Raw genomic sequence first — 21,383 nt, forward strand, 5'->3', positions numbered from 1 at the left:
ACTAGGCACTTTACAGCCTTCCGGACTGAATATTGAGTTCAACAATTTTAGATCATGAACTCTCTCCTCCATCCCCACCTCCTTTCCGATCCCCCCAATTTTTTTTCCAATAATTTACATTGATTTTTCTTTTCCCACCTATTTCCATTATTTTTAAATGTATTTCCATCCATTGTTTTATCTCTGCCTTTTAGCCTATTTCGATTCCTTCACCCCACCCCACCTCCACTAGGGCTATCTGTACCTTGCTTGTCCTGCTTTTTACCCTTAATTAGCACAATCCTTAGGTAATATCTTCACCTTCAACACCTCTTTGTCCTTTTGTCTATGACATCTTATGGTTATCTCCACCTATCACTGGCCCTCTATCCAGCTCTACCTGTCCCACCAACTCCCCCCCCACCCCCCCACCCTTAAACCAGCTTATATTTCACATCTCTTCTATTTTTACTTAGTTCTGTTGAAGAGTCATGCAGACTCGAAACGTTAACTGTGTTCCTCTCTGCAGATGCTGTCGGACCTGCTGAGTTTTTCTAGGTATTTTTGTTTTTGTTTTGGATTTCCAGCATCCGCCGTTTTTTTGCTTTTATATAAGAACAACATCTAGCTTCTTCACTGCAGCCGGCTAGGATTGGAAGACGTCTCAGTCTTCAGCAGACTTTTTTTTATATTCGTTCATGCGATGTGGCGTCGCTGGCTAGGCCAGTATTTATTGCCCTTGTGGTGGCGGCGGTGAGCTGCCTTCTTGAACTGCTGCAGCCCATGTGGTATAGGCACACCCACAGTGCTGTACGGGAGGGAGTTCCAGAATTTTGACCCAGTGACAGTGCAGGAACGGTGATATAGATGCAAGTCAGGATGGTGAGTGGCTTGGAGGGGAACCTCCAGGTGGTGGTGTTCCCATGTGTCTGTTGTTGCTTCCGATGCCTAGGTCAATGCCAGGTGGTCCGTCTGGTTCCATGCCTTTTTGACTTCCAGCAGTTTGATACAACTGAGTGGCTTGCTAGACCATTTCAGAGGGCATTTAACAGTCAACTACATTGCTGAGAGTCTGGAGTCACATATAGGCCAGACCAGTTAAGGGCAGCAGATTTCCTTCCCTGAAGGACATTAGTGAGCCAGATAGGTCTTTACAACAATTAACAATAGTTTCATGGTTATCATTAGACATTCAATTCCAGCTATTTATGGAATTCAAATTTCACCATCTGCCATGATGGGATTCAAACTTGGGACTCCGGGGTTTTATCCTGGGTTTCTGGAAATACCAGTCCAGCGACAATATCACTATGCCACCGCCTCCCCTAGCGCGATTATTAGTTTAACCAACTGGCCAATTAACACGATAGCAGGTTTAATTGTGTTTCTTATTTAATCCATGTAATAGCAGTTAATAAAGATAACCTCTGAGAGGGGAGATGCACCGCGGCAGGGCCACAAAAGGCTGGCAATGCAAGAATATAAAGCAAGAAATACAAATTGGATGTAAATGGCGTACAGAAAGCAAAACAGATTGGGAAATACAGATAGGATAATAAGAGATAAGAGATGAAAAGTAAAACAAAATTATTTTTTCCAAATCTCCAACATTAATTTTCTTTTGAGGGAATGATATCCTACATTTGTAAAATTATTTTTTTAGGGCCAAAGAGGCTGTTTGGCAGTAATTATCACTTGTCACATTGTTAAAAAACTCACTCATTCCCGAATCCGTCAGCTATAACTTTTCAGCAGTTTTTAGCACAGCAATAGAGGGAAAGTACTCCCAAAGGATCAAACCAGTGGGTACATTTCAAAACTAGGTCTATCAGCATGGACTATAATAGTATATCTTTTGGAGGAGAATGGTACTGGACAACTTCTGGATTGCCATGTTAACTTCACAGGTACATACTTTATTAATTGCTGTCAGATCTCCATGACTGCATGAATAGCCTCACCATTATTCTAATCACAAAAAGCCTGGTCAATGATTCACATATCAGCATACCATGATTTCTCTCATCCTCTACTTCAATTAAAATCTCACCATTTAAAGGTGTACTCCCTTCCTCCTATTCCAAAATGTATCACTTCACATTTTTCTATATTTACCTGATTTGTCATTATTGCTGGCCTAGCCAAGTCAAGTCCACCTGCTGTCTTTCACAATCTATTACCATTATAATTTTGAAGTATTTAAAGAACAGATTCCTTGAAATTAATTGGTCATGCAACTATCAAGGCTAATCTTCCATCTGGCTTCCTTGATTACTGTGCCTTGGGGACATTTGGATGAGGTGCTGAGGTACTCTGGACTGTTCTAATATTTCCGGCTGTTCTCAAACATACTGAGCTCCTAATACAGTTTACCTTAGAATTAATTGTTGGAACTTTGTCAATGATCGTAGTTACCAAATTAAATGGAGAAGGCAACATTAAAAAAATAACCTGAGCGTTTTCCTGAGGCAGTTAAAAGGACTGTCTCAATCAAATGCAATTCATTTCTAGGTCTTTTCAAAACAAAATGTGTTTCCTATTTAGGTTTACCTTTACGTAGTGGAGCTATGGTTTCCCTTACTACCTCTTTCACTTAGCTTTTACTACTTTTATGTTCATTCACCTGCATGATGTGAGTCACTGGTCTACTACTGTATCGCTTCTGAATGAGATTTTTTTGGCTGATAAATTTACCATCTGTCATCTTGAACTTATGCCTTAGTTTGCTTTGCTCTGTGCTCTACAAATTACAGCTCAAGCTGCTGCCTTTCTACATTTACACCATAACCGGTGTGTGTCAACTGTGACAGAACTGGACCACACAGGGTTGCCAACCCTCCAGGATTGGCCTGGAGTCTCCAAGAATTGAAGATCAATCTCCAGGACACTGCTATGAGGAGCCCTGGAGGAAAACCATCAGGACATTAGAAAAGAATTTTCTTGTCATTCTCCTTGAACATTTCTCTTTACCGGATACGACAATATCGAGAATGGGGAAAAATGTTGTTTGGCTGACAGTCAAGCATCATCCAATTGGGTAATGGGTCTTTATGCTTTCCAATTGGCATAGGAAGGCAGTGCGTCCCAAGGATGGATGTGTTGCCGACTAATGACAAGAGCATGGGGGGCAAGTCATGTGATGAAACCTCCAGGAATACATTTAATTACAGTTGACAATATAGGCCACAGCTAGAGTACCACTTATGCATTACAGGAAAGATGCAACTAGGAGGAATACAGAGGAGATTAACAAGGATGTTGCCATGAATGAGGACTGTAGCGAAGACTGATAGGCTGGGATTGTTTTCTTTGGAACAGAAGAGGCTGAGGGGAGAATGAAATGAGGTGCATAAAATTATGTGGGGTCCAGGCAGAATGGATAGGAAAGACCTATTTCTGTTACCAGAGTTCACTAACCAGTGGGCAAAAGACTTACGAGTAATTGGCAGTAGGTTTAGAGAGGAGTTAAGGAGAAATTGTTTTCACTGGTGTCCCTGTCTGTTGGGCTGTCAGCCCAGTCAAGCAGCTCTCTCACTCCGGGTGATTATGCCCATTTGAAAAATGTCACGCATATCCAGGACCTGACCATGCATTTGTCAGGGGCGCACTGGCTGTTAGAATGTTCTGGAATGTGGTCAAATAACCAGAGAAGCCCAATCAGACAGCAGCCACCACAGCAGAGCTGGGTGCTGCTGAGGCCTCGAAACAAAGGCGCCCTCAAAGAGCTGATGCATGTTTGAAAAGCAAGGGGCCCACGGCTTGTGAAGACATCAGGGTGAAGTGGAAAAACCTTTCACAAGAAGGGTTACGGCCAAGGCTACAGCCTTTGCACTTCCGTGGTGCATTCGTGGGGCCAGCGGCAGGAGACTCAGCGGGAGGGGAGGGGTCAGTTACAATATTGTGCCCAATTCTGGGCGCTGCACTTTAAGAATGATGTCAAGGCCTTGGAACGGGTGCAAAGAAGATCCTATCCAAACAGTAACAGGGGTGAGAAACTTACTTCAATTATATGGGCAGCCGAGGGAAGCTGGGTTTGATTCCTGGCAGGAGGGTCATAACCTGAGGGCAGAGATGCAGTTACTTGGGAACAAATCAGGTACACAGTATGAAAGAAAACAAAGACGTGAAAGTTGGATTTCAGAAATTAGAAAATTCACAAATGTGAGCCGAAGAACTAATAAATTCAGGTTTATTTTAATAGGGAGAGAGTATTCGAGACAACACAACTGAAACTTTCAAGATTCGGAAGAGAAGTGACTAGGCAAATTCACTGTGGTAAATATCAGGGAATACAAATTTAAAACAACGAAATTAAGCAATAAGGTGTCATCAGGCACAGATTTTTCACCAGAAGGTATCAAGACCCATGCAAGATGTTTCCAGGAAATGTCTTTCAGTAAAGTAAGTGCAAATGGGTTTTTAAGAAGCAATTACTGATTGATTAAGAGGAGAATGGGCTTATAAAAGGGGGAAAAGGTAGAACTTGTACTTATGTGCAGTAATGTTTTTCGTGGTGTCAGGACGCCCAAAAGTGCTTCACAGCCAATAGTGTACTTTTGAAGTCAAATCACTGCTGTAGGAAACACAGCAGCCAATTTACACACAGGAAGGTCCCACAAACAGCAATCGCAGTAATGGCCAGATAGTGTGTGTTAGTAAACATTTGCCAAAGCAGTAGAAAAACCCCCCTTCTCTTGAAATAATGCTATGGGATCTTTTACATCCGTGCAAGGAGACAAACAAGGCCTTGGTTTAACGTAGCATTCAGAAAGCTCAACCCCTGACAATGCAGCACTCTCTTAGCACTGCACTGGGGATGTCAATCTCAATCTTGCACTTGAGTCTCTGCAGGGGGACCTGAACTCAAAACCTTTTGGACTCAGGTGGGAGTGCTTATGAAACCCAGTAAGCCTTCTTTGTTCCTGAAATGTTTTAATTGAAGCAATATTCCATTATCAGACAACATTCAGTATTATTGTGGTTAGATCTCACCAGATGTTGGCATTAGATCAAAAAATGTTACCAAATTATCATTTATGAGATGATTGACAGTAAGATTTTATGTACATATGAACTAGCATGTAAGATGGGAAAAATACACCAACAGGAAATTACACTTTGCTTTAATAAAAATTATTAACGGTGACAAGAACAAGTATGATTACGTTCGCAAAATAGTTTTGGTTTTTCTGCATCTTGTTTGAACATCATCTTGCTTGTATTTCAGATTGGTCACATTACAATATGCTTTGAGGGAAATTGTCTGCTCAAACCCTCTCCAATGAGTGCACCTGCCGACAATCCAGGAATCCACCTGCCATTTGCAAACACACGCGCACCCACACACGCACAGACACGTGTATACACACACACACACACACACACACACACACACACATGCGCACACACACACACACACACACGGACACGCACACATACACCATACACAGACACATGCGGGCACACACAGACGCGCGCACACACACAGACCCCCGCACACCCAGACACGCCCGCACACACACACGCGCGCACACACAGACACGCACGCACACACAGACACGCACGCACACACACACGCACACAGACATGCGCACACACACACACACACACACACACAGACATGCGCACACACACACACAGACATGCGCACACACACACACAGACCCACGCGCACACACACACACAGACCCACGCGCACACACAGACCCGCGCGTACATACACCATACACAGACACACGCGTGCACACAGGCACGTGCACACACACACGCGCACACACAAAAGCACACACACATAGACACACACTTACTTTTCCAATTTAATAAGAACCCTATAGCTGCAGGCTAGAAACTCCAGTCCTGTGGTTTTGTGAACCCTTCAGTTTGAATTATTCACAAACCACATAAAATAGGAATTATGATCATCTTCAGCAGCTGGAGGGAATTAATAGCCTTTGACTTTTAAACAATGCAGCACAAACTAGCACAGGGCCGTAACTAAAAAAAAGGCAAAGGAGATTTTAAATGTTGCCTGCTTTTTGGCAAACCGGATTTTTATTTTAATTTTTATAAAATTATCCATGTTAACCGTTTGTTGGCAAAACTTGTCACTTCAGTTGACAACAGCTTAAATTTATTTAGCACCTTAAATATAGTAAAGTGTCCCAAGGCGCTCCACAGGAGTGTTATCAAAAAAAATTTGAAACCGAGTCACATAAGGAGCTATTAGGGCAAATCACCAAAGCTGGGTCAAAGCGGTAGGTTTTATGCAGCAGTTTACGGGTGGAGGAAAGAAAGGTAAACAGTTAAAGAGGTTTGGGGAGGGAATTTCAGAGCTTAGGGTCCAGGCAGCTGGAGGAACAGCCAGCAGTGGTGGAACAATTAAAAATAGGGACGTCCAAGGGGCCAGAATTAGAGGAGCGCAGATATCTCAGAGGGTTGCAGACTGGAGGAGGTTACAGAGATAGGGAGGGACAAAGTCTTGGAGGAATTTAAAAACAGTCACTAGTGTTTTAAAAGTGAGGTGTTGCTTAAAAATGGGGATCAATGCAGGTCAGCAAACAGTGAGGGGATGTGTGGATGGGGCTTGGTGCGAGTAAAGACACCAGCAGCAGGAAGATCTCAAAATTAAAGAGGGTATAATTTAAAAAAAATCATTCATGGGATGTGGGCATCGCTGGCTAGGCCAGCATTTATTGCCCATCCCTACCTGACCTTGAGAAGGTGGTGGTGAGCTGCCTTCTTGAACTGCAGTCTATGTGGTGTAGGTACACCCGCAATGCTGTTATGGAGGGAGCTCCAGGATTTTGACCCAGCGACAGTGAAGAAATGGTGATATATTTCCAAGTCAGGATGGTGAGTGGTTTGGAGGGGAACTTTCAGGTGGTGGTGTTCCCATCTATCTGCTGCCCTTGTCATTCCAGATAGTAGTGGTCGTGAGTTTGGGAGGTGCTGACTAAGGAGCCTTAGTGAGTTCCTGCAATGCATCCTGTAAATGGTTCACACTGCTGCCACTGTGCATCAGTGGTGGAGGTAGTGAATGTTTGTGGATGGTGTGCCAATCAAACCGGCTGCTTTGTCCTGGATGGTGTCAAGCTTCTTGAATATTATGGGAGCTGCACTCATCCAGGCAAGTGGGGAGCATTCCATCACAGTCCCGACTTGTGCCTTGGATACGGTGGACAAGCTTTGGGAGTCAGGAGGTGAGTTATTTGTTGCAGGATTCCTGGCTTCTGACACGCTCTTGTTGGCACTGCATTTATATGGCTGGTCATAGAAAGATAGAAAATAGGAGCAGGAGTAGGTCATTCAGCCCTTTGAGCCTGCTCCACCATTTAATACGATCATGGCTGATCCTTTACCTCAACGCCACACTCCCACTTTCCCCTCACACCCTTTGATGCCTTTAGAGCCCAGAAATCTATCTATTTCCTTCTTAAATATATTCAGTGACTTGGTCTCCACTGCCTTCTGTGGTAGAGAATGCCACAGGTTCACTACCCTCTGAGTGAAGACGTTTCTCCTCTCAGTCCAAAATGGTTTACCCCATATCCTGAGACTGTGACCCCTTGTTCTAGACCCCCCACCCAGAGAAGACATCATCCCTGCGTCCAATCTGTCCAGCCATGTCAGAATTTTATACATTTCAATGAGATACCCCCCTCATTCTTCTAAACTCCAGTGAATACAGGCCTAGTCAGCCCAATCTCTCCTCAGATGACATAACTGCCATCTGAGGAATCAGCCTGGTGAATTTTCACTGCACTCTCTCTATGGCACGTATATCCTTTCTTAGGTAAAGAGACCAAAACTGCACACAATACTCCAGGTGTGGTCTCACTAAGGCCCTGTACAGCTGCAGTAAGACATCCTTGCTCCTGTACTCCAGTCCTCTCGCAATGAGGGCCAATATAACATACCAATATATTACCCCCAATCCCATGTGCTTTAATTTTACAGACTAACCTCTTAATTGGGACTTTATCAAAAGCTTACTGAAAATCCATATACACCACATCCAGTGGTTCTCCCTTATCTATTCTGCCAGTTATATCCTCAAAAAACTCCAGTAGGTTTGTTAAACATGATTTCCCTTTCATAAACCCATGTTGACTTTGTCTAATCTCACTGATCTTTTCTAAGTGCCCTGTTATCACTTCCTTTATAATACTCCAGCATTTCCCTACTATTGAGGTTAGGCTAACCAGTGTGTAATTTGCTGTTTTCTCCCTCCCTCCTTTTTTAAATAGCAGGGTTACATTTTTCACCCTCCAATCTGCTGGGACTGTTCCAGCATCTACAGAATTTTGGGAGGGCCAGAATCTTTAGCTTGTCGGGCCGACGCGCACCCAACCCAACCCAGCGTAAAATGACGCACGATGATGTCGGGTGAGCACCGGAGTCAGCAGTGCACCCACCGACAATTAAAAGGCCTATTAAGGCCATTAAAGTTATAACTGAAAAAAATTTTTCACTGCCAGTCCAACCTGATGGGCAGGCGAAAAGGTCAAGCGGCTTCTGCATGTTTTAGGAAACCTCATCCACGGGTGGGATGAGGTATCCCATGGCAAATAAAAATAAAATAAAAATTTTAATATTTCATTTATAACATGCCCCTGCTCATGTGACAGAGTCACAGGAGGGAACGTGTTTTATAACATTTTTAGAATCTTCATTTTTAATGTTTTAAACTGTTCATCACCCTGAGGCAGCTCTGTGCCTCAGGAAGCTTTTCAAGCGCACACCCGTGCGTGCGTTGCATTCGTCCTCCCCCCACACAGGCAGCGCTGAGCCTGCCGCGGGCGTTTCACACCGGGCGGGCCTTAATCAACCCGCCCGCGTGAAATCGCCGTCTGGTCCCAATCACGGACGGGGGTTTGCTTCCCAACCACCCCTGCCTGCAAATCCTCCCCCTGGGGTCTTCTCAGCTTTCAGTCCCATTAATTTCTCTAGCACTATTTTTTTAGTAATGCTAATTTCCTTCCATCCCTCCTTCTCAGTAGACCCTTGATTCCCTAGTATTCCTGGGAAGTTATTTGTATCTTCCTCCATGAAGATAGCACTAAAGTAGTTGTTTAATTGCTCTGCCATTTCCCTGTTCTCTATTATAAAATCTCCCATTTTGGACTGTAAGGGACCTACATTTGTTTTCACTAATCTTTTTCTTTTTACATACTTATAGAAGCTTTTACAGTTCGCTTTAATATTCCTTGCAAATTTACTCTCATAATATCTCTTCCCTCAATCAATCTCTTGGCCTTGTTTGCTGAATTCTAAACTGCTCCCAATTGTCAGGCTTGCTACTTTTTCTAGCAGCTTTATATGACTCCTCTTTGGATCTCACACTATCCTTAATTTCTTTTGTTAGCCATGGTTGGGCCGCTTTTCCTGTTGTGTTTTTTGCACCAGAAAGGAATGTATAACTGTTGCAATCCATACGTGCGTTCCTAAATATTAGCCATAGCCTAACCACATTTAATGAATTTCCCCAATCTATCTTAGCCAACTCACCCTTCATACCTTTATAGTTTCCTTTGTTTAAAGTTATGATCCTAGTTTTGGATCAACTACTTCACTTTCCATGCTAATGGAGAATTCTATCATGTTATGGGCACCGGTCCCTACAGGACCCCACACAATAAGATTATTAATTAACCCCCTGTCCATGTTTAAGTCAAGGCTATAACGAGATCAGGAACTGAGTGATCCTTGTGGAGCCTAAACTGAGCATCAGCGAGCAAGTGCCACTTGACAGCACTGCTAATGACCTCTTCCATCACTTTACTGATGATTGAGAGTAGACTGATGGGGCAGTAATTGGCTGGGTTGGATTTGTCCTGTTTTTTTGGTGTACAGGACACACATGGGCAATTTTCCACATTGCCAGGTAGATGCCAGTGTTGTAACTGTACTGGAACAGCTTAGCTAGGGGCATGGCAAGTTCTGGAGCACAAGTTTGCTGTACTATTGCCAGAATATTGTCAGGGCCAATAGTCTTTGCAGTATCCTGTGCCTTCAGCTGTTTCTTGATATCACGTGGAGTGAATCGAATTGACTGAAGACTGGCATCTGTGATGCTGGGGACCTCTGGAAGAGGACGAGATGGATCATCCATTCAACACTTCTGGCTGAAGATTGTTGCAAATGCTTCAGCCTTACCTTTTGCACTGATGTGCTGGGCTCCCCACCATTGAGGATGAGGATATTTGTGGAGCCTCCTCCTCCAGTGAGGTGTTTAATTGTCCACCACCATTCACGACTGGATGCTTAATTGTCCACCACCACCACAGACCGAGCTGGCTGAGTCCTAAAGGGCATAGACAGGACTGCAGGGTTTATATCTGATCCGTTGGTTTTGGAATCGCTTAGCTCTGTCATCACTTGCTGCTTATGCTATTTGGCACACAAGCAGTTGTGTGTTATTGCTTCATCAGGTTGACATCTTCTCTTTTCCAATGAGAACAGCCCCAGCTTCTCCAATTTATCCACATAACTGAAGTTCCTCATCCCTGGGACCGTTCTTATGAATCTGGGGAACAAGAAGGGATGACCAAAGACAAATAGCTGAATGAAAGCAGCAGTGAAATGCTAAATTGTTCCATTGCATTCCACTTTTATTACAGTCATTGGCAATATGACTGGACACTAGCATCATTTTAAATTCAGGGGCTGGATTTGGAGTACCAACATTGGAATAACTATTCCTGTGCACACCAATGCTGTCCAACGCTGGCTGACTATTTTCACTCCTAGGGCCGATGGTATTGTCACAATTCCAGCTTAGATTCATAACTCAAATTGAATCTGGGACCTAGCTGAATGAGAAGATGTAACAGCCATGCCAAATGCTTCCTTTTGTATAAAATTCAAGGCCATTGAATGACTTCCAAAATAGCAGGTTGGTTTATGAGCTATTCCATTTTGTTGCATTTCACATGGAGATTAAATAGGTTATGCATTTTTTAAATTAGTGGACAAATTAGATCAGGACGGAGGAACATCTGAGATGCTGACGATCAGGAGGGAAGCCAGAAGAGCGTGGGTGAGGGAGGGGGTGGGGGAATGGAGCATGATTAGTGGCAGAGGCAGAGGGATAGGGAGGTAATGGGGAGGAAGGAACATGCATTCGAACTGTTAGACCTAGAAAAAGACCACAGTGCATCCACAAACACAATAGCAACATACTGAGGCTGCTGGAAATCTGAAATAAAAACAGAAAATGCTGAAAACACTCAGCAGGTCTGGCAGCATCTATGGGGGGAGAAACAAGAGTTAACATTTCAGGTGATGACCTTTCATCAGGACTGGGAAAAGTCTGAGATACAGTAGGTTTTAAGCAATTAAAAGAGAGAAAGGTGGGAAAGAGAACAAAAGGGAAGACGTGCATTAGGGTGGAAGGCAGGAGAGATTAAATTTATTTCTGAAGGGATAGAATTGTAAAGTAGGGAAGTTATTCTCAACCTGTATCAAACTTCAGTTGTCATTTTATGAAAAGCTCAGAAGCACTGGAGAGAGTACAGAGAAGATTTACAAGGGTGGTATCAGAAATGTGTGGGTATAGATACCAGGAAAGGATTGACCGGTTGGGTCTCTTTTCTCTTGTAAAATAAGTCTGAGGGCTGACCTAATAGAAAACTATGAAAGGTTTTAATAGAGTAGATACTGGGAGAGTGTTTCCTCTTGTGGGGAACAGCATAGCTAGAGACCATCAATATAAGACAGTTACCAAGAAATCCAACTCGGCAATTCAAGAGAAACTTCTTTACCCAAAAAGAGTGGTGAGAATGTGGAATTCACTACCGCAGGGAATGGATGACACCAATAGAATAGGTGCATTTATGGGGAAGCTATGCAAGCACACAAAGGAGAAGGGAATAGAGGAAAGGTGGGAGAAGGCTTGAGTGAAGCCTAAATGCCTCATGGACTGCTTGGGTCGAAAAGCCTATTTCTGTGCCATATATCCTATGTAAATAACAAAAGTAAGTTTGATTGCACACGGCAAAAGAGAGTGGTAATGTAGCAGGTAAATGGACTAACAAGGGAGTCAAAGGTTTTCGGGGGGCAGGCAGGAAAGTGGAGTTGAGGACACAATCAGATCAGCCATGATCTTATTGAATATTAGAGCAGGCTCAAGAGGCCTAATGGCCTACTCCTGCTCCTAATTATGTTCATGCGTATATTCACAGAGAAACAAGAGATGTGCCTCAAGGTGATGTGAATGGCGTATTCATGAACAGCCACCATCCAAAATCAAAACAAATCAAAAAGATAAAACTAAAACCAACAAACAAAAATCCACAATGATCATCTAGTTTGGCTTCTACCATCCTAGTAGTTGATAAGATGATAATGAAGTTGATAACTAATGGTCGCAATCGATCTCTATAATTAGTCTATAACAGGATAAGACACGAGGTGAGAACCAAAAGCTGGACAGAAGTAAAGGGTTATGCAGGGGATGACTCCTGGTACCCTCAGACTGACATGAAAGTTCTTCACTGTATAGAAAGGTAAAATGATTAACAAGAAAGCAAAGCTTTATTTTTATACAAAGAATTTGTTACGATTGAAATATCTTACTTGCTGTTGTACCTGAGAGAGTCAGAGGGAGGCAGTGTCCTTGTGAAGGGACCTGAGGCCCAGTGATTGTTACTGAAATGGCAGTGCTGACAGGGGCTGGAGGAAGAGTTGTCAAGGGGCAGAGTCTTTAGCTGGCACACACAATTATGTCCTAGAAGATCCAGGCAGCTGCCCACTGCACATTGCACCCTGACTCACATAAGAGGAGAGGGGAGGATATATCAGCCTGCAAATCAACTTGTGGTCTGGGGCTACAGATAACCAATGAGCCAATAATCAATCTAGTCAGGAGATGAGTGCTGGAAGCACTCCAGGAAAGTACCAAATCAAATCGAGGGGCAAGCAGTGCTAACCGATGGGCTTTCTAGACCAGACTGGGAAGGAAGGTGTGAGGCCTACTTAGGCCTTCCTGCCCTGCTTTGAGTTTAGGGTTGCTAAACCTGGTTTCCCGCAGCCACATGCAGAGTTCTCAATGCTTGCAGCCCAGGACTGCTCCAGTGAAAACATGACACTGAAAGCCAAGAAGAGTTCAGTGACCTGTCACTGGAATGGCTTTTGGAGGCTCGCCGTGATGTCCTCCACCTCCGCTCTGGTCACATGAGGTCCAGTAATCTCACCACTCCCGACTGGGAGGCAGAGGCAATGGTGGTCAATGACAACGCTGCACAGAAGAGGTTAGCCATCCAGGGCAGAAAGAGGATGAATGATCTCATCCAGGGTAAGACAACCATCTCATCACTCTAAACTCAAGCCCATCACACATTCACTGGCATCTCACTCACTGCCAGCTCAAAGGAAGTCATCACTCACTCTCCCACACACACCTTCACATCTCCACATAGCCTCATCTCCTCTGGAGACCGCCTCCTCAGCCCTCATCATCTTGATGCCACTTGCACAGATTAACATGTGTCCCCACACACACCCTGGGTACCCTCCTTCCCCAGTACAGCCCTCGCCCTGCAGCCTCCTCCCCTGCCTGAGGCCACTTCTCTCCCTTTGCCAACCATCTTCTAAGCCACCCCCGCCTCATGGCTGGTCTGGTAGGTAGAGACACTGCCCGTGAGCCCCCCTAAAAGTGATGTGATGCTGCCTGCGAGGCCTGGCGCTGCTGACCACGAGTTTTGCCTGAAGCAAGGTAGGCAAATAAATCTTGAAGTCCTGAGTGAAGTGCAGATCGCCACGCCGGTGTGCGATTATACTGACAGGCTCAGATGATTCATTGCAGGGGGATAATTCTGGCAAGCAAGGCTTATAACGAGATACTAAAGTATTGAAATTAGGTTCCCGACGTGTGGCGACAGGAAACACGGCCGCCATTGACAGGCGGTGCTGACGATCGCAAACTGTTTTTACGACCACGTTAAACCGATTTTTGCAATCTCCCAATATTTTACGCTCCCGCCCACTATGATGCCCACCAGAAACGGGAGTAGATGACTCCGCCCAGTGTTTTTGCATTCAATATTCCTTGCTTTATTTAAGATTGGTATCCTGGTGCCATTTCATTAAAGCAGCTGAAAATGGATTATCACAAAAAGGAAGAATTTATAAGCAGAGTTTTCCTGCTATTCTCCTGCATCCTTCTTTGTGGTAGGTGGTCATGGGCCTGAGAGGTGCTTTCTACACAACCTTAATAAAAACACCACTAATTTAAAAGTTATACATGGGTACACAAGTTCCTCGCCAACATTTAAGAATGGGTCGGATAAGTGACTGAAGAAAATGGGACGGGACAGATGTGGGATCAGGACTACTGTTCATTTGCAGGATAAACACCAACACAGACTGGTTGAATGGAACAGTCTGTTTCTATGTTTAAAGTTTCCCGGTTCACAGTGGGTGTGTTCGGTAGCAAGGAAGTCAAATCTCACAAGAAGGCCTTAGTTGTGTTTCCCGACAGTGTAAATTCAAGACACAATTATCCACCCCACCCCCCGACCACACCACCCCCCCTCCCCGGTCAATGGCAGACCATGCTCCCCACCACTGAATGTCAGGAACTTAATTTTAAGAAATTTGCGCCTAATTATTGTGGCCACATACCGGAATCATCTCCCCACGTCAGATTTAAATCCCATATCAGTGTGATTTCACAAAAAGTCATGAACCTCAAGGGGAGCCCGGAGGTGGGTGCACACAACGTTGGGCAGTGCTCACAATGATCCCAACGGCTCTGTGGATTCGGTGGTGGGGGGGAAGGTGGGAACAGGCAAGTCTGCGCAGTGGCTTCTCATGGCTGGCTTCAGGTGCTGGGGCAAGGGCGACAGCGCAAGGTGGGGGGGGAAGGGGGAGAAGGCAACCACAGGGCAATGAGGGCGACAGTGCTGGGGATGGGGGGTGGGGGTGTGGGGGGGGGGGGGCAGAAATCATGGCAGCACTGACTGAAATTTGAGCACAAACACATGAAGGGATTGGAGAGGACAAACAGTCCGGGCTAATGCCAAAACACGTCAAAAATGAGCACTCCACCGCGGCTGGGAGCATTTAGCTTGAGCTCACCAGTATGTCTGAAGTCAGCCTAGTCAAGCAACTGTGCTCACTCAAGCTGCACTAATTGCTCACAGTGCCAAAGGCTGCTCCTCGCTGTTAACTCCTCGCATGTACACTTCAAACTCGAATGAGTGCTTGGTGCTGCAGAACCATTGTGCAACTGGGTAAGCCTGAGAATCCTGTTGGGAAAGGTGGCCATTGAACACTGATGGATGGGTGCGCTCCTAGCCCCTTGAATTATGTTTCAGTTGACATTGAAAAGTCAACCTCATGGTACAAACAAACCGCGAAGCCTTGGTGCCCAGGTTAGGAAAATGCCTGAGCCTGACATCAGAGTTCAGGATGCAGCTGATTGGCTGAAACTGCCACCACTCGGTCATATGGTGGAGGGGTGGAGCTGCATGTGAACATCATGTGGGGGCCAGGACTCTCCAGCATGCATTAAGGGGCCTCGAGAGGCAGCTGCAGGCAAAGGCATGACCAAGAGTGGCCCTTAGTAGACAACTGCTGACCCTTGTGTCTGTCTCTTTGGTACTGCAACGAGGAGACCATCAGGAACATGGAGCCTGGTGATCTCGCTGGCTGCCTGATTGCTTATAGGCAGGAGAGAAGGAGGAGAAGAATGCGAGGGAGGTGCCTGGCTCGCTAAAGGGAGCAACAGAATCCTGAAGACCAAGGGGCAGCACAGCCTCCTCTGCACACAGAGGATGAACCCCACAGAGCCGTCATTCATAGGCGCATCGCTAGACCCAGGGTCCACAGACAGCGCATGTGCTACCTGCAGATGTGTGAGAACCAGTGTCGACGATGCCTGCGCATTTCAAGGGAACTGGTCATGCACAAATGCCACCTTCTGCAGGATTTGGCGCCACAGGGATTCAGAGGGCATCCAGTGCCATTGGCAGTTAAAGTTACCACCGCACTCAATGTCTATAGCAGTGGCTCCTTCCAGGGCTCCACTGGGGGCCTTTGCAGGATCTCACAAGTCTCCACCCACAGCTGTATCCAGGAAGTCACGGATGGCATTTTTGCCAAAGCACACAATTTTGTCAATTTCAACATAGATCAAGCAAGCCAGGAAGCAAGAGCACTGGGATTTGGTCATATTTCCAGATTCCCATAGATGCAGGGTGCCACCGGCTGCACCCATCTGGCTCTTAAATCTCCCTGGCAACAAGCAGTCCAGTATGTGAACCGCAGACTGGTGGAGGAATGCCTGACATCAAGCTCCTTACAGACTTTGAGAATAGAGCCATCCAGCTGGCCAGTGACAATCTGGACAGTTCCTGTGCTGACGGTGAGGTTGGCAGCGCTTGACCAAGTTAGGATCCAGCAGTGCAACATCCATCTGACAACCATGCTGGGAGCGAGTTCCCCTGTTCTGCAGACCCCTGCCATGCACTAATTATCTCTCCTTGCTTTCGCAAGCATGTCTGGGAAGCAGTCATGGGGGTCCACGACCCAGGTCCTTGACTCCAGCCCCAAGGACACCGTGGAAGAGGAATCTGTAGACACTGACATTGAAGACCTGTCACAGTGCTCACCCACACCCTCCACCAGCACTTGCTGGTTTTCACCCAGAGCGGGATTAGAGGACTTCGCAGCCAGCCTCCATTGGGGCCAGAAGGCACTTGAGGGAGGCGCCTCTAAATTTGGGGACGGCATGTTTCTCCCCTTTGGCAGCCTTGGCTTTCCAGCAGCTTTTGATCCCTTAGGGAGTGCTAGGTCTGTGCGGGTTCCCCTTTAAATATGGATTACTGAAGGCCTGAGGTCACGGCAGGGCAGGTGAATCAGAGGCCACCCGCCAGTGATCTGACGTGAAACCTGTGCCTCTGCATTTTTTAGACAAGGTGCCACATGGTATGGTGGAGAAAACTGCCATTGCCGTCGGCGGGTCAAACACTGCTTTCCCCACCCGACATCAGATTTTGCTGATCTCTGGGATGATTCCACCCTATATTAATCTGCTTTTGTTCAAAAAGCATTTGTCCTGCTTGTCGCTATTTCCCCTCCACGCTGGTCATTATACTAACAGATCTGGGTATTTCTCGTTTCCAGCTGGTGTGATCAACTGCAGGATTTTGCCAGCTGTCATTATTGATATTAGATAGCTTGAGCATGTGCCTGTATCTTTCATCCACGCTACTTCAAATTGACCTGACCTAGCTCATTATAAAGGATCTTTTTTGGCATTCTGAAGTCTTTTATATAGAGACGTCCAGACCGATATGGTTGTGCTGTTTTTGTACCTTCAATGTCAGTGGGTTAGCTGCAGTTGACTATCTGCCTATTCCATACGTATGACATATGTACGAATGTGACCGCGGTAACACGTTCAGGACACATAAACAAAAAGGAGATTACACGAATTCTGCACGCTTCAGGTTGGTGCTGATCTTGATCCAAAGCTCGATCCAGACACATCTTTTCTTTAGTCTTCTGAGCACAGCTTCTCTGAAATAGAAGCACACTTTGTCTATATCAGCATCATTTGATAACAAGCTATTCCAATAAACGGATTACTCGACATTCTGTGATGCTAACTTTGGTATCACGATGTAAGGCATCTGTTTTTCCGTAGCATTGTTTGCTGCTGTGGCAAACATGTTGGTGAGGAGCTGCAGATCTCCTCCAATGTGCACCTCTAGGACGCAGGCAGCAGCAAACAAAAGCTCACGTTTAACCTCCACTGAGATCGTTGCTGAAGCTTATTGTCTGTAGACGTCAAAGAACTTCCCGGAAACCTGCATTCAAAAACCTCGGTCAGGTCAAAGAATAAACGGAAGCAAGTCCTTGTATGGCTTTATGCACCTTTCCTGACTCTGCTTGAGCCAGGTCAGTAGTGTTGCAGTTTTCTTTTTAGCTGCGTTGTAACGGTGTAGGAACATTTTCAGTCGGTGACAGAAGAGGCCTTCGGCCCCCAACTATTTAAAGAAACAAAATTTCACAACAGCTCACCATTTCCATCTTCAGGCAGGTGGTAATTTTTCAAAGCTTCGAGTCAGGTGATTTTGGGTAGTGGGTGCTACACAACATTTGTAAATCTCGGCTTTGTGGTCTCATCTGACCAGAGTTTTGATTAATCTGCAATACTCAAACCTCTACGGCAGAACCATGATGTCACTAGCTTTTCCTACTTTCTCTGAAGGCAAAACAGTACCTAGAACAGTCTCACAGTATGATCACACATACACCATAGAACACAGACATTGGACATTTACTTCCCTTTTTGCCATCCTGGTAACTGCAGGGTAGAACAATGGAGATGTTGACTAATCATAGCAACTGGTCTTTACCAGTTAGTCGACATGGTTGCCATGACTAGTGATCCCAAAAATGAGACAATGATAATCCCAAGTGATGGAAAGCTTTGGCGATCATAGGTCTAAAGTCACCTGTTCCTCCTAAGCATGCTACACGTAACACATTATGTTTCAAATTGCTCATATACTATATCCCAATCCACCTTGCATTTGAATGAATGAATGCTGTCTGCTTCTACCATCTCTCATGGTAGCAAATTCCAATGCTCACTACAGTCTGTCTCTCGAGGGGTACTTAATTCTTCAATACAAAGACAAGGCTAACATCCATCTTGCACAGGATATCCACTGACCAACAGTGAATATTGTTGTGTGATGTTGCGTGTAGATTGGTAGATCTCACGATGAGGTTCTTAGTCTTGTATAGTTTAAAGGGTAAGGGTTTATTAGCTACTAGTAGCTATATACCTATATACAGTATAAGGTCTAAGCTAGGAGCTGTCTCCATGCTTGCCTCTACACATGTCTCTGACCAGTACAAAACTACCCCTAGGCTCGGGTCATGTGTTTCTGAAAATCACAGTGTGGGTGGTACTGTACCCTGTCCCATGTTAACCCTTTCTATGCCAGACCCTTATACCACATATATATGATGGATAGAGGGAAAGAAATATAACATAAATACATAAAAAGGATCTGGTGCTGGAAGGGACTTGCACACAATTCAAATTCCATTTATGCTGTTCGCAGCATGTCTAAGAAAGTTTAGCTCTTATCCAATGCAAATTTATAAAGTATATGCAGTGTTCTAGTGTATTCACGTTCTGGCACAGTATCAAAGAATTTTTTTCAGAGAGAAGGAAAGGGAACCATGAAGAAAGAGAGAAAGGCCCAGATTTTCACCATGGCACAAAGTCTCTCCATTGTGGTGAAAATAGAAGTGGCCGAAAATCCTAAGTCCAGCCCCAAACATGATGCTCCCCATGTTCCAGTGGCAGTAATGGGGGCAGGACATGTTTCACTCATGTGTGTTTTAGAGGCAGCTTAACCTTGGAATGTGAAACCCGAAGCGTACAGAGTAGACCTTGTAAGAACACGTCTGAACTTGGTGGATTTGTTTGGATGATGTTTTTGAGAGATAAAGTATCCCTTTGGATATGGTCCCGGGATACCCTTGGGGGAGGTAAGGTTGGTGGAGGCCATGTACCCACTGGGAAGACCAAGTGACTTTCGGAATTGTTAAAAGTAGGTGTAAATGTGCGTAAAAACTGCATAAACTTCTCACTGTCAAGCTCATTGGAATTGTCAACAGAGCTGTCAAAACTGGCCGAAACACCTATCAAAGGGACCTGTCAAGCTGGCAAAGGGAGGTATCAAGCTGTCATGACATTTAAAACTCCTACCCTTTAAATATTTGAAAAAAGTATATGGGTGGTTAAAAAAAATGTTATTTCACTCTGTGGGTTGACATAAGTCAGAGGTTTTCCATTACTGGATTAGTGCTACATGACTGATTTCACAACCATCCATTATCACAGTAAGGCGCCTACCATTTGAACTTGCTTGGCCTAAATAGCCAATTGGTTATGGTACTGGGTTTGTAACCCCAAGATCAAGAGTTCAAATCTCACAATGGCAAACTATGAAACAATGTAACTTCATCTGAAACAGATGGAAACGGGTTTGTACTCGAAAGAGTTACCATTTGAACTTGCTTGACAGCTAAAGTGGTTATAGACTCTTTGATGTGGGATGAATTCCAATGCTTGTTGTTAAAGGGATTGTGCACTGGGATGAAAATTTAGTTTTATAGGGCTTTATTTAGTTGAAAGAATGTAAATGTAGTAAATGGGATTTTATGAGTGCTTTTTTATAGTGAAGTCTACAATAGGCACTTAGGACAAAATTGTCCCAGAATTGCACAAAGTGCTATAACGGAAGTGAAAAAAGACATTTTACCCGTCGACCACAATGGTGGGTTTTTATGCCATATCGTTTGCTTCCCACCTCATTAATTATGGAGCCACAAGAAACATACTGCCTGGCTGGCGGGCAGCCTCTGAATCCCCTACCACACTGTTACCTCATCATTTCCTCACTCCGGGTGCCATATCTAAACTGCAGCCGCCCACACAGTTCTCAATGCTTGCAGCCTAGGACTGCTCCAATGAAGACATGGCCCTGAAAGCCAAGAAGAATTCAGTGACCCGTAACTGGAGTGCCTTTTGGAAGCCTGCCTTGATGCCCTCGACTCCCGTTCTGGCCGCAGAGGGGACAGCAATCACACTACTCCCGCTTGGGATTGGTAGCAGTGGCGGTCAGTGCCAATAACTTTAGTAAGCTCCTCCACTGTGGGTTCGATATCCAGGTTTGCCACTATAGACAGGCTTTCTATGGTGTCTACAGCTTCCTCAGTGGCAGTATTCTCCTTACAGCACAACTCAAGGTATTGTTTCACCCCTCTCTCCAACTGTTTATTGCCTTTGTTTTCAATCGAGCTGTTTTCTTTGCTGATGGACCTGTTGTCTCCCTTCATACATGCTCCTAGCATCCCCTGTGTTGAAGGACATCTGGATATTCTGGCAGAGTTGTAGCCAGTCGTCATTGGCACAGCGTCTTGCAATTTGTTGGACTTTACTTCAAGCAGCTCTCAGTGCTTTCAAAGTGTTTTTGTTCGGATCTCTCTTCTAACTAATGGGAGCAGACCTAGAGCTGTAAAAATGCACTCACCTCAGCAGATCCTATTCCTAAACTATGTCAAAATGCAAAGGTAAAACTTGACATTAGCCCAGTGTGGGTTCACTGGCACACAATAGATAAACTGGAATCAAAAAGAATATATTTGCTATATGTGCCATTCGCAAGCGATCTTAAGCAAAAGTTTGAAACAAGGCTCTGCTGGAATTCTGGCCTACTTAGGTTCCCTTTATTGTAAGCAGCAGCAATTTGGATAATCTGCATCATTTTAAATTCATTCTCTAAACACAAATCTTTCCCAACTTACTGTCACCACTGTGCCATAATTTGGGGGTGTTTTGAAATGAACTATTTCCTCTTGCAACTGTTGCTGCA

Source organism: Carcharodon carcharias, chromosome 9 (genome assembly GCF_017639515.1).
Source record: "Carcharodon carcharias isolate sCarCar2 chromosome 9, sCarCar2.pri, whole genome shotgun sequence".
NCBI lineage: Eukaryota > Metazoa > Chordata > Chondrichthyes > Lamniformes > Lamnidae > Carcharodon > Carcharodon carcharias.